This window comes from Pyxicephalus adspersus, chromosome 4 (genome assembly GCF_032062135.1).
Source record: "Pyxicephalus adspersus chromosome 4, UCB_Pads_2.0, whole genome shotgun sequence".
Taxonomy (NCBI): Eukaryota; Metazoa; Chordata; class Amphibia; order Anura; family Pyxicephalidae; genus Pyxicephalus; species Pyxicephalus adspersus.
The window spans coordinates 46,683,172-46,697,483 of record NC_092861.1 but is presented as its reverse complement, the minus strand read 5'-3'; positions in this window follow the sequence as shown (position 1 = coordinate 46,697,483).

Genomic DNA, 14,312 nt, shown 5'->3' with positions numbered 1-14,312 from the left:
GATTCAGTGTCCACCTTGGCAAACATGCAAACATGCTGGCTTGTTTTGTGCAGAAACTAGCTTAATTTTTTATAAGAAATTGAAATATGTCTACTGGATAGCCATACTCTTAAACCCTTACTATAACAGCAACTGTGAAAAATGTGTTCAAGCTTTCTGAAATGGAGGCAAAATTCTACTAGTATGAACAAACATTGTGTAGAAACCTCCTAAAATACATTTCTTATAATAAGCCTTTTCAGCAGGCATCTCTTCATTTGCCGGTCTCTCCCCCCTCATCCAGCACTTACAGACTCAGCAGCAGCACCCTCAATGACACCAGGATGATGAGGGCAGATTGCAGGCTCTTAGGCATGATGGACAAATATTTCCAGATGTGGCGATAGCATGGAGAAGAGTTAGAATATCTGATACGGCATATGGTATCCTATTATCTGGCATGACTCAAAGTGCCAAATTACTTAACTTTCAACAGCCAAGAAACTAGATGTGAGACTATGCCATCCAGATGCTGTCTTGTCCACTCTTCAGTGTCATATTGGAAAGAGTTTTCAGTGCTTCCTGTGGAATTGTCACTCCAAAATGGACTACACTATCTTCCTACAGTGTAGAGTGGATGATATTTATAAAACAAGAGCAATTATGGTGACCTGCTTCAACCCCGTGTTCCTGATACCAAACAGTAATTACATCACTACTACCAATACCAAACACCATAGCACCAACAGCACAATTAGAGGTTAACTGATAATAAAAAATGGATTCATGCTGGTTCCATGCTGTCCAGGGTTCCTAAATTGGCTAAAAAACACTTCCTAGTTTTTTTAACCAAAGATAAGCAATTGAAACATCATTTAATAGTTTTACTTTTCTGGCTGCATTCAGTTGGAAGTTTTAAGTACTTTTAGCTGGTACCTGTTGTAAAAATAGGCACATTTTATTCTAATCTTTTGATTCACATTTTTATGGCTAATTACTTAAGTTGCCCTGTTCCAAGACCAGACCTGCTCCAGATGTTTCTGGCATTGTTTCTTGAAGTGGAAAATGCATTATTCTACTATTTTTTCATGAAGAAATCTTGAGCAGTTCAAGAAGGCCTCTAATCAGTTGTCTTTCAGCAAGTGAGAAGTACAAGCTGTTGTGTCACGAGGACTTAAATATCCTTTGGAAAATATTCATGACCCAGAGCAACTACTAAGCAAGCATCCAAAAATGAATCTAATATGTGTGATCATTTGATTTGAAAAAGGTTGACTCTGTAAGGTTTTAGTATTATACTTAAGTTCAGTTTTAAACACATGGTAATACCAATTAATGCATATTATTTTATTATTTTTTATAACACTATACAGGCATTGGGACTTCTGCTCCTTGTCTGTTGTTGAATACCACATTTCACTGCGTCCACCATACCGTGAGAGGCGATCATTTTCACTTTTCATTGGAAGTGCATAGACATTATTTAGGATTATATTGTGAACTTTTTTTTTTTAATTAGATTGTATAAAAAAATGCCTTTCAGCTGAAATAGTAGCTAGTCATGTTAAGGCTATGTACACACGCTCAATTGTTGATTGTCTCTCACAATCCTTTCCAACGACAAAAGACATACAGCCCAGTTCTGCTCTACGGAGAGGGGAGGGGGGAGAATGATGGAGTGGCATTCGAATCATTCACTTGGATCACGATCCAGGACAGATCCATGAGTGACCTGGGGTGAACACTGTACACATGCCAGATTCTCATCTGATACTAGTCCGATAACTACTAAAGCATCATCAGATACATATACCAGAGTAAATATTATTTTAGTCCTACATTTTCTAAAATTTTTAACATACTAATGTGACCTAAAAAATAAAAAAATGTAAGCTAGATATAAAAAAAAACCTAAATAAGAAAAACAAAAGAATATACATATCTTCAAGTGTAAAATAAATTCATCACAGAATAATTCTTAGGAGCATCTACAGATTGAGGTCAACATAATATGAATCCCATCTACCATGATAGAATCTTTTTCAGCTGCACTATCTAGGCTGATGAAGCAAAACATACTGGTTACATGAATGGTAAAGTGGGTCTTTATGCAAAGTCACAGTTCTAAAAACAAAAGTGCTTTTTATTTATAACAAGCACTTGGTGTCATCATTGTTATGAACCCTAAAAAAGTAATACAAATTACTGTGCGTCCAATTGCAATGACAGTTTTTAGAGTTCCTAAAAGGCTAGTACATGTTTGTGTCGTGTTTAACAAGTACCTTATATCACTGTTGTTGTAAAGCATAAATTATTTTGTATGCTTTCCCTGTGTTTGAATGAGTTTCATCTAGAACAGATTGGAATACACTATTGACAATAATGACTTTGAGATTTGACACATTTGACATATCCTGATATTTGGGCCAAATTGCCCTGGAAATTAACAGAGAAGATATTTTATTTTTAACCTCTCAATCTCAGCTTTACATGTCTGATGTCCTTTCCCAGTTACAATTGGTCCCTGGAATAGCATTTTAGATTAGTTCCTTTTACCTTATCAGTGAAACTGATGGACAATCTTGGATGTCAAAAACTCCTAGACCCTATCAAGAAGGGAATGACATAGAAACAGTGGGGGTCAGTTTAGTAAATAAGGTGTGTCCCTGACATTCAGTGGGCACATCAAGTGCAAATCTGAATATTCAAACACTGTATACCATTTATATTATGTATATATGTTTTTTTTTTATAAATTGGGGAGGAGAAGGGGTGGAAACGTTTTGCATTTTAAGCAACGGATGCATGCCTTATGTTGGTATCTAAAATCAAATTATACAGTGGCTATTTGGAATTTTTTTCTTATTGTATAAAATACTTGTAATAAAATAAAGCAACAATTAGCAAATTATGTATGAAAAAGTTCATAGATTGTTTTATTAATAATAATGTATAACCTGTGTTTACAAATATTTGTAATGTTTTAACCAATAAATGTGTGTATGTCATTACATTCAAAGAACTCAACTATGACGTGAGAACAGTTGTGAGTCACCTCCTTTGCTTACCTTCAAATCTATTCAGGCATTATGAATAGGTCTGAAAATAAACAGACCCATTCATACAAATAATGTGTCAGAAGTGAAGAGTATAGAAGTGAGAAGTGAGTGAAGTGAAGAAGCATTCTGAAGGAGGTAGAGGTCCTGACTTGGCTGGAAGTCACATGGCTGGGGGAAGAGAAGAGTGGCTTGATAGCCTTGTGCAGAGCAGGTTGGCAGAGAAGTTGCTGAAAGAGGAGTACATTGACAGCAGGAGAAGATCAAAAAGTCATAAGAGCAGCTGCAGAAAGACACAATCCTCTACTGACACTACTGCAGTCATAGGAAGTTCTGTTGTGTCAGTGCACCTGCACTACGACTTAAACGCAGCATTGGGAATTAGGAAATGCACGCAAAAATAAAATATTGTCTTATGTGCTTAATGTCTTGGACCCTTATCCTTTGTAAAAAAAAAAAATGGGGGGGGGGGGGGGGTAGCTAGCTATGAGTTCCTACGCTTTGCTCTGAAATATTCAATAAGCTGGAGGGTAGCTTTTTATAATAACTTTTTGTTGGCATATGGAACATTTGCAAACTGTGATTTTTTATTTTTTTTCTTATTGAAAAATGCAGCATGTTTTCCCATGCTGAGCTGGTAAATGGTTTCAGCAAGGATTACATGACATGACTGAAGGGGAGAGCAATCTTTTTTAGAAAACACTGGAAGTAGAATTTTCAGAAAAGGACAGTAATGTTCCATGCATGGAAAAAAATAGGATAATGAAAATAATTTTGTATTCTATATAGTGTTATTTTTTCTCATATTTGAAAAAAGCAGCACACAAAAGTTGTTTCACATTGTATTTGCATTTGTAAGAACTGAGCAAGTATATATTTAAAAACTCCTGACAGCACAGGAGGACCTTCAAGCTCCACTGCAGTTACAGAAGTGCAACATGGTTAGGCACAAAAGCTCACCTGATGTTTGGTCAATAAATTAACATTAATTAGGTAATCCTGCTTATTCAACTCTTTTCTTTTGTCAGTATGTGCCTTGTCAGCACATGTAGATGTGCATTGTAGAGGTTATATCAAGGTCAATTCTAGAATTTAATCAAGTTGCATTAAATAAAAAACAATAACTAAATAATTGCTTTAACTGTTGTTTTAGCCCACTCTTTTTTACAAGATTGTTTCATTTTTTTTTAGGTTTGAATAATATTGATTAGACACATTTCAAATGGGTTGAGGTTTAGACATTGATTGGGCCATTGAAATTTTATAAAGAGCCCGTAGCAGGGAAATATGCGGAGGGGCTGCATTACAGGGGTGCTCGGACTGCCCAAGAGAAAGGGGGGAAAGGGTTAAGGTTTGAATTACAGAAAGAGGAGGGGGAGAGAGAGGGTCGGGTCGGAAGTAAAAGAGGGTGGAGAGAAGAAAGGGTAAAAGTAGGGAGAACCGGAAGTTGAGGACAGTTTTTTGGAAGAAGAAATTTCCCACCCACCCGCCCTGTTATAAGGTGTGGGGTAGGCGGTTGAGGTTTGGTGGAAGGTAAGAGTTCTGGGTTAATTATGGTGGGGGGCTCCCAAGTTGGTGGGGACCCCCCTTAAGGTGGTAAACGGGGGAGGCCCCTGAGGTGGTGCTGTGCTGCTAGGGGTCAGAATGGCATGGCGGGATTGGTCATTATTGGAGATGTAATGGTGTTGCGAACTTTACCTTCCGGACCTGCAACCTAGTTGTTTTGGGTACAAATGGTTGGTTCTGTTAGGAATTGGTTTATGGTAAATAAAGGGTTAAGTTATAGTTTATAGGGATGTTATTTAATTGTTAATTTATTTTGTTATTTATTTGTTATTTATGTGTTGCTTTTTTTTATGCGTATGTTACAGATATATATATATGCAGAGTTAATTTTATGGAAATTGTTAAGTTGTTAAATTATTGTTAAATAAACGACTGCTTGCCAGCCATTTTAAATGCAACAGTTTGCGGTGTGTTATTTGGAGAAGAGTAAGAAAAGGGGGGGCTGGCAAGTGAGAGGAGGGGTGGGGTGTAGGTGTGGGGGGAATTTTCGGGGGCAAAGGTACGAGCTACCCTAGTCATGTGTGGAAGCATTGTCCTGTTGCATAACCCAATTTTTCCTAAGCTTCAGCTTTTGCTCAGATGGCTATACATTTGACTTCAGAATACTTTAGTATACAGAGGAGTTTATGGTTTACTCACTGACAACAAGGTGTTAAGGTCCTGTGTCTCCAATACAAGCCCAAATCATCACCCCTCTATCAGCCTGCTTGACAGTTGGTGACAGGAGTTTGTGCTGATATGCTGTGTTTGGTTTTCGCCAAAAAGGGAACTGTGAATTCTGGCTAAATTTCTCATCTTTGGTCTTTTCTGTCTAAAGGACATTGTTCCAGGAGTCTTGTAGTTTGATCAGAAGCAACTTTGCAAATCTAAGATGTGCTGCCATGTTCTTTTTAGAGAGAAAGCTTTCTCCTGCTAACTCTAAGAAGCCATAGTTGTTCAGTTTGTTTCTACTTGAACTGTCATGAACTTTAACATTTAACACACTGAAACCTGTAGAGTGTGAAATGTATCTCTTGGGATTTGTAATATCTGTAAGATTTGCACATTCTTGGGATTAATTTGACAAAGACAGATCACAAATCAAGTACTACTCTACACATAAATAGTTCTATTGTGCAGGAGATAATAGGATACCAATAGTAAGACATGTTTGAGATACTTTACATTTTTAAAAACTATTAAATTATGTAAGAAATATTATTATGAAATGCATAACTGAATAATACTTTACATTAGGTACATTAAGCTGGAATACAATATTACACAAAAGCACAAACTTGGGGGACATCTTTGGCAGTAGTTTTTTTCTCTTAATGCTGGGAGGAAACTGGAGCAACTGCTATTCGGGTATAAATAGTTTATCTTTCTTATTTATTTATTTATTTTTATGTAATTAATTTTTTATTTTTATTTTTTAGATCTTTAGGTAGTTACGTTTTTTGTTTTTTTTTTGGTGTTTTCCTGCTATGGAAACATGACACTTTAATTTTACCTGGTGACTAAGACAGAAAGTGAGGAAAAAAACGGAGCTGTCATCAGGGCATAGGGGAAAATCCCCCAAGTTTGGCACAACCCCCTAAAACAGAAGTATGTTCTTTTTGGAGATATTTTTTCCATATAAATCCTTCATTAAGGTAAAGAAAATAAGAAGAAATCTCTCCAGTGGGAGCCAGGCAGCACCCTGAGAGGGTTTCAATCTGTCTGTACATTTCTAACTAAAAACAAATTTTGACCTTCTATTCACTTTAAGGATTTCAATTTAAACATTGAAAGAGAATTTGACCATGATGTTCTGTTGAGCATTTTGAGAGTTTGCTAAACAGCTGTGCTCTAGCAGTAGATTTTGAGAATGTTTCTGTAATTAACTGTTTTTAATGTCTAAATGCCTCGGTCAAAAAGTATTGAGTATTGGTAACTGAAGAAATAAAATAAGATATAACTAATTTGCTACATATATTAGGCCAGTGTTTTTCAACGTTTTTGGAGCCACAGCACATTTTTTTACATGAAAAATATCCTGCGGCACACCACAAATCAAAAATGTTAAAAAATGACATTCTGTAGCTTATTCTCTTGTCTCTAAGAATAAACAAGGCAATTAACCTACTTCCACCCACTGACATGGAAGAGTATTACATTACTCTGCCAGTCACTACAGCACAGACACTCAACAATGGTAATTGGATAATTTCCCACGGCACACCTAAAGATCTCTCACGGCACAATGGTGGGCACAATGGTTGAAAATCACTGTATTAGACACTACATAGATATAAAGAAGTGTTCTGTTTTTTTATAGGCAAATGTGTATTTTGTTGTTTTGGTATTTTTGTACATTTTTTAAAATTATTGTATTATTGGTTTTATTAGGTATTCTTATTATGATTTTAATTATTTATTAATATTATTTATTCAACACTGCAGCATTCATATATAGGCCTAAGGCTCTCATTGTTATCTCTGAAGCCGCCAGCCTGTATGTGCTCACTATGTCAGAGCTGACATAATGGTCACATGACTGGAAATCACTCTGATTGCTTCCCGATCACCAGTGGGGTCCCTAGCTCTAATTGAAAGCTTAGACTGAGAGCAATATCAGGATGGATACCTTTTAATAAAGCTTAGATACTGGGCATCTTGCTTGGGAAAGTTTATTAACAGATTTTAGGTGAAAGGGAGCTAAAACTTTGCATAAAGCCTCACAAAGTGTGTGTGTATTTTTAGTACTGTATACATTTTTCAGGTTTGGTTTTTAATCATGTAAAAGGGACAAAAGTTTTCCACCTGCTGGTTGTAAATCAATACCATATATTCTCGAGTATAGATCAACTTTTTTTTTATACTCTGGTCACACATCTAGATGCTGCTGTGCCCTTATATAAAGTGTACAACAAACTTCTAAGACATTGTCAGAGTTTATTACACACTTTTACATGGCGACACAGTGCCATTTACCAACAGTCAAAAATAATGCACAAAAGATAGTTTTAGCGCATGTGACCCCTTATAATCAACTCCAAAGTACAATATACTTTGACCTGTAATAAAGGGAAAAAAGAACAGACTTGGCCCATGTGAGTTTGGTTTTATTTCACTTCTAAATACATGTATAACATGTAAAAATAACATAAAAAAATAACATTGCATTGATGTATTTATTCACATTGATTTTATTTGGCTTGTTATTAATTACTGATTTGAGTGTTAGCAATGATGATATTTTTTGTGCCCTATGTTTATACTTAAGTCAGTGGAGCTCCCCTGTTTTCTCAGGTAAAAGTAGATACCTCGGTTTAAACTTAGATCCGTTTATATTCAAGCATATATGCCAATAAGGTACATTTAATATGCAGTATTTCATATTTCTCTAATCTAAATTGTATTTGATTCAATTCAGTATTTATGTGAAATGAAGTAAACTTTCCTGTAAGAAAGTAAGTTTGCTGATTTAAAAGACATGCACTAGTTTGCTGGTGAACAGAAGCTTAGCGATGTGTTGCGAGTTTAATTAATAAAGAAGTTAAAGTTTGGCAACCTGAAAGCTAGCAATATTGCAGTGTTAGTATCGGCAGATCAATAAAATCCTAAAATTATCAAGCAGCAGATGGCTGGTATCCCTTTGCTCTCTGATTGTGGAAATGAACAATAATTTAAACATTTTTATGCCAAGTGAAATTGTATATGCGGATGAGAATAATTATTGGTATGCTATGTCTAAAGATGAGGGAATAATAAGCAATCTGAACTGCAGGCAGTTATCTTAAACTTCTCTTATCCTATGCTCTGTGCTCAGACTTGAATCTTTTTTTAAACTTTTTTTGTGTTCCTATTATTCACACACAGAGGTAGAAAAAAAGCAACAGCTTAATAGAGAAAAACAATGTATTTCAAATAGGCATTAGTTATAGTTTAAGAAAAAATCCATAGGGTGGCTTTTCTTTGAAAAACATATTCTTCTATTGGGTAAAAAAAATGGAAAAACTTTTCAGGATTAAAAGCAGGAAAGGTTCTCTGATATGTTTTCCAAATTGCTTCATGCTGGGAAAAATAAAGTTAGTATAATACACATTTACTATGGATTGCTAATGTGAAACTGGAAAACCCAACTTTTACCAAAACTATATTATTTTTTATAACATAGGAAAAGTTAGGACTTGATGTTGAGTTGGTATTGATGTTTATGTCCAAATCAGGGAAAGTGAGGTAAAAAAGGGGGCATAAGTCTTTAATCACTACTAAAAAAAATAATGTAGATAAAATAAAAAAAAACATTTAATAAATGTGTAAAGGGTTTGTAGACCAGTTTCCCAGATTACTGGGGGGGTGAACTTAATAAATACTTCCTAACCTCCTCCAAGGACACTCCAAGGACACTGGAAGTAGGAAAGAGCCATAAGGGATATCAGTACATTTGCATTGAGGCTAATTTACTAAAGAATTTTCATTTAATATTCACTTCGATGATCCAATCATGTGCAGATCAAATAGGTAGATTAACAGGGATTTACCACACATATGATTGATGATGAGAGTAATTAAATTTGTATGAACTGTGTGAGGCTGCTACCTTTGGGAAGGGATGTTGTATATTGTACAAGTTTTCGTTGAAAAAAATTATTATTGATAAAAAAAATGGTGGACCAGAAAATCATATGGCAAATATTCACTATCCATTAGGGCTGATCTAGGTCAGATTCTGATATGCACAATTTTAGTTCTCTCTTTTTTTAGATCCCTCTAGGGATATTATTATTTTTTTATTTTCAGTAGACATTACTTATGCATCCCTACTCTACTTTAATTAAAGCAGAACTGTCACTGGCACACATTTTCAAAAGGGTTGTAGTAATCGTAAAGCAAATGTGTGTCAGTGTACAGAATGGCAGAGTATAGGAATACTAGGTTTGGTTTTTACAATTACTTTACAAAATACTTTTTTTATTAGGACCTTGCAACTCTAGCTATAAACGATTGTGATTAAGATAATACATTTCCTTTATTAAATCCCATATTTACTTTGAATTCTGTAAAGATGTCAATTTCATATAGAAATGCTGCAATATTTTTACTTGCTTAGCAAATAATATGTAAGAAAATCCAAATCTATTTGTACTGGAACAGGCTCAGAAAAAGGTTAACAGGAGATTGGCAGCCACCCAGTCAGCAGGTAGGGTGGAGCTGCAGGGGAAAGGACAAGGTCCCAAGGGTAAGTCAATTCAGATAGTTTAGCTGGTAAGGGAAGTTGTAACAACTCGCCTATTCCTGTTTCCTTATTTCATTACTAAGATAAGTAAGATAATTTGCTGGCCACAGAGGTTTGGCAGGTTTAGGAGTCTATAAAAAACCTTGGAATCTTTACAAATGGGTCCCAATAGCTAGCTTTCTTTTAGTGGATTGTTGTTGGTTCTATCATACATGGTCTCTTGGTGGAAATCTATGTATTTATAGCTAATTTCGGAGTTGTCTTAGAGGTAAATAATGTCAGATAGGTCCGCTGGTAAGACAAGTTGTAACAACTCGCCCATTGCTCTTGTTCAAGTATTATTATGCACTAGCTGATTACCCGCCGTTGCCAGGTATTTATTTATTGCAATCCTATAATTTACAGGAAAAAAATCAAATAAAGCTATGGTGATTTTCTTGTCTATAGTAGTGTATCATTTGTTTGCATTTGCACTCAGCCAATTGCCTTATGTTTTCCCGAGCAATACATACACAAATATATACATGCAAATATAGCTCTGACAAGTAGCACTGTACAAAGATGACTGGTGCATTCACATGAGTCTCAGTCATATGTATAGCAAGTTTGGTTGAAATGTCTCCATGCGTTTTCGAGTGATGGTGGAACATACATACTGTACATACACACACACAAACATACACATACATACATACATACATCCAATTATATATACATAGATAAACAGGATTTATATAGCGTAGCGCTGTAGATTAAATAGGTGTTACAAATGACAGACAGATATAGACTCTGTCACAGGAGGAGGAGAGGACGCTGCCGAGAATAGATTATAATCTAAGAGGTGGGGAAGCAGCATACAATAGGAGGGGGATATGGGATGGTGGGCAAGTAGTGAGCATTTTAAGAGACAGAAGGAGATGGGTAGGTAATTTGAAAAGATAAGTTTTAAGAGCTTTTTTTAAATGAGCAGAAAGGAGGAGCAAGCCAAACTGGACCATGCTAGGGAGTCAGGGAAGCTCTTGAAAAGTCTTAGAGGTGTGCGTTGACATGGTTATGTGTGGGGAAGTCATTAGTAGGTCATTGGAGGAGCAAAGATATTGTATTATAAGTATGATATTAGTTACATTACAACCACAGACCATGATCTTGTCTGTTTAACAAATTTTTTTTAAGTTTTGTATAAGTTGTGAAGAATCAGGACCAATGTTTAGTTTGTACAGCTTTCTAGAGCCTCACTGGAGACATTTACCAGCCATTAGAGGGATTTACAATAACATTCTATTTGGCGATGTTTTCACCAGACAGGAAGAGAGGGGGAGATCTGCAACAGAGACACAGACAGCTGTAAAAATCTAAGGGAGTTTTACACTTTACTATACTAAAGAAAACCATTCTGACCATTGGAAAATCCATATGACTTTATGTCTGGTATGATATTGTCAGCAGAAAAGTAGGAAGGGGGATATTTGACAAAGTTTTAGGTAGACATACATTTTAGGCTGAGTCAGCATTTACTTTGCAGAATGCTCATGCACTTTCAAAAATGAACAATCTATCTTCCTATAGTAAATCAACCTCTATATATCTATCTGCCCATTCTTTCTTAAACAACTTTTAAACTGCACAAGACTTTGCTACATCACAGCCTACCTTCAACAGAACCATACATTGAATTTCAAAATTCTTCCTTTAACCAATTTTGATCTATCTTGCACTTTTGGTATAGTAAAATATTTCCTTTTAATAGATCTTCTAGGAGTTATCTATTGAAAGGTATTTTTCAGTGTTCATAAAATGCACAGATTATATAAACCTAGAAATAAAAAAAACTCCAACTTGATTGGTAAAGCTTGCAAATGCAATTGTCCCAGCATGAAAAGCAGGCTGAAAGCAACTTGAAAGCATGACAGCTATTAATGACCACGGGAATGCCAACTGGTAAGAAAGTCAAGAACTAAGAAAGAAAATGATTTTTTGCAAAAAAAAAAAAAATGTTATGAAGTTTTTTTTCTACTGACATTTTACAATCTATTGTGCTGAAAAGAACTTCATCTTTCTTATTTGAAATGTATTTCTATTTTCTTTAATTGTGTGAAAAATATCTGGAATGTTCATCAAGATTTAAAAGACCTTTATTTTAAACCTTGAATGTCAGTGCTTCTAAAATTGGAACCGTTGGTGCTCTCTCCTGGCAAAATGACAGTTAAAAGCTACAAGCGAAATCTGATTCAATGCTGTAGAGCAGCACAGACAGTTCTTACTTTATAATTAATAATTTAATTAATTAGCATTTAAATCTGCTACTCCTAGGTAAAAAAAAACTGTTTACGGCATGCCCAAAGGATTATTGTGCATTCTGACACCTATCAGAAGTGCATTTTGACACCTATACCTTGCCCAAAGTGACCCTTTTGCAGGTTCAAAACAAGAATATGTGCAGACAGTTGGAGAATAAAAGAGGATGATGAATGTTAAGCTTTTTAGGGCCCCATTGTTAATCAATTCAGTGTATTGCTGTTCTCCATACTGATGGGGATGTGTTGAATTTCTGCTCCCCTGCTGCATGATGTGGTTTTCCCATTGTCTTCAGTCTGGATTTATCACCTACAGCTCTGCCCTACAGGCTTCTTCCTTTCCAAAGGTTTGTCAAGGGCCTGTTAGTAACATTAACATTTTTTGTTAAGATTTGGATAAAGCAGTGAGCAAGTTTTATTGCTGTCTATTTCTCTGTTTAGAAACATTGTTCTCTTTGATTATACTGATCATAAATGTCATCAAAAAGTAAGGTCAAATCTAAATTATTGAGTTGCTACCAAAACAGGAATAGAGGAAACATTTTTCCAGGGCATTTCAGAGGCAGTTGTCTAATAGGGTATATTTCTGGAAAGATATTCTATTGATTCCTGTTGAACCCACAAGACCAGAAGCGAAGAAATATCTCCCAAAAAATTTGTGTAATAAAAAAAATTTTTTAGATAGATGTTTATTGGATGATCATTTTATCCATTCCCACTCTTTGCATTTCCTATACATTTTTGGTTTCAATATTTGTACCCTATCAGTTTAGAATACTTCTTTCTTTAATATCTCCCTTTTTAAATTCTCTTATTTTATTAGGTATGAATATTATCAAAGAAGAGAAAAAACTAAAAACAAACAAACAAAAAAAAAACAAACATTCCTGTTGTAAAATTAAAGGTAAAACTAATGTCACTAGGTGTAGGACTTGTCAGAACTTTCACACTTCTGCTGGCCTTGTACTCCTATGCAAGTATGTGCTAGGGCTCTTCTCCAGCACCTTCATGTCAGTTTGGAGTCTCTGAACACATATTGTTGTGGCCTTGAAAGAATTCCATAGAGTTAAGACAAGTAAACATAGCCACGGTAGAAATCGAAATCTATTGGAAAAATCTAAAAATGGTTTCACACCTGGAAATATAGGATAAAGAACCAGAGGACTGAACACATCCTACTCAAGGTAAAAGTGGCTTTGTTTGTCATTTGGGTTTAACATAATAATATACCACAAGTATCTTAAGCTTTTGGGGTCAATATGGACCAATACACTATGATATTATTTACCTTTTACATTTTGGAATATTCTTTTATCCATTTACCCAACCTTCTACTGGTTTTTCCAAAAGTCTATTTGCTTCAAGGGCATTTCAAAAATTATAACCCATTGTGTAACTGCAATTTCTTGCGTAGCACTTGTAGCACGCAGTGTAATTTTTTTCTTTTCCCATTACTGGTAATTTTACATTCTTTACATTTTTACACAGAAAAAAACAGCTTTCATTAGGTAATTGGACTTTTTTTTTTTTTTTTTTTTGGGGGGGGGGGGGGATCTGTCACACTGTGTGCTATCATACCTTTAAAATTAGATTCCTTTGTAGAAATAATTTTAGACACATCACATCTAAAGATTTGATACTGGGTTATCTTTTAACATGGTTCCTTGGGCTTCCAATATTTTACATATTTGCCTATGTTGGATTGAGCAATGAAAGAATGCTAAAATCACACATACGTAAAGTTTCAGGCAGTATGTATGTTGGATCTTCTTTTAAGAATCTGGTACAATAGGTCTTTTGTTGAAGTTTTGTTGAAGTTCTGACATTATAAATCAGGCTCTATGTGGTGCTACCTGATTCTGTCAAGGTCAGCTTTCTTGTAATAATTCACCAATTATCTCATTTCTGATGGGTTTTGCTTTCTTTTCCTATTAGAATGTATGTATCTTGTTTTCACATTGCGACGCCACTGAGTGGCTCCTTCTCTCCAACCTGAGCTTTTCAGCCAAATGGACTGCAAGAGGCTAAGTCCAAGTCAAATTCATGTAATAAAGTTGCTTGCATTTAAAAAAAAATGGAATAAATAAAGAGCTGCGTTTAAATAGATTTTATATGTGCTTTAAATTCACAATAATAAATTCTTCAAGGTTGAAGGTATTGAAAAAGTTTGAAGCAAAAAGTAAATGGGCAAAAACAGAAAGAATGAGGTACAAT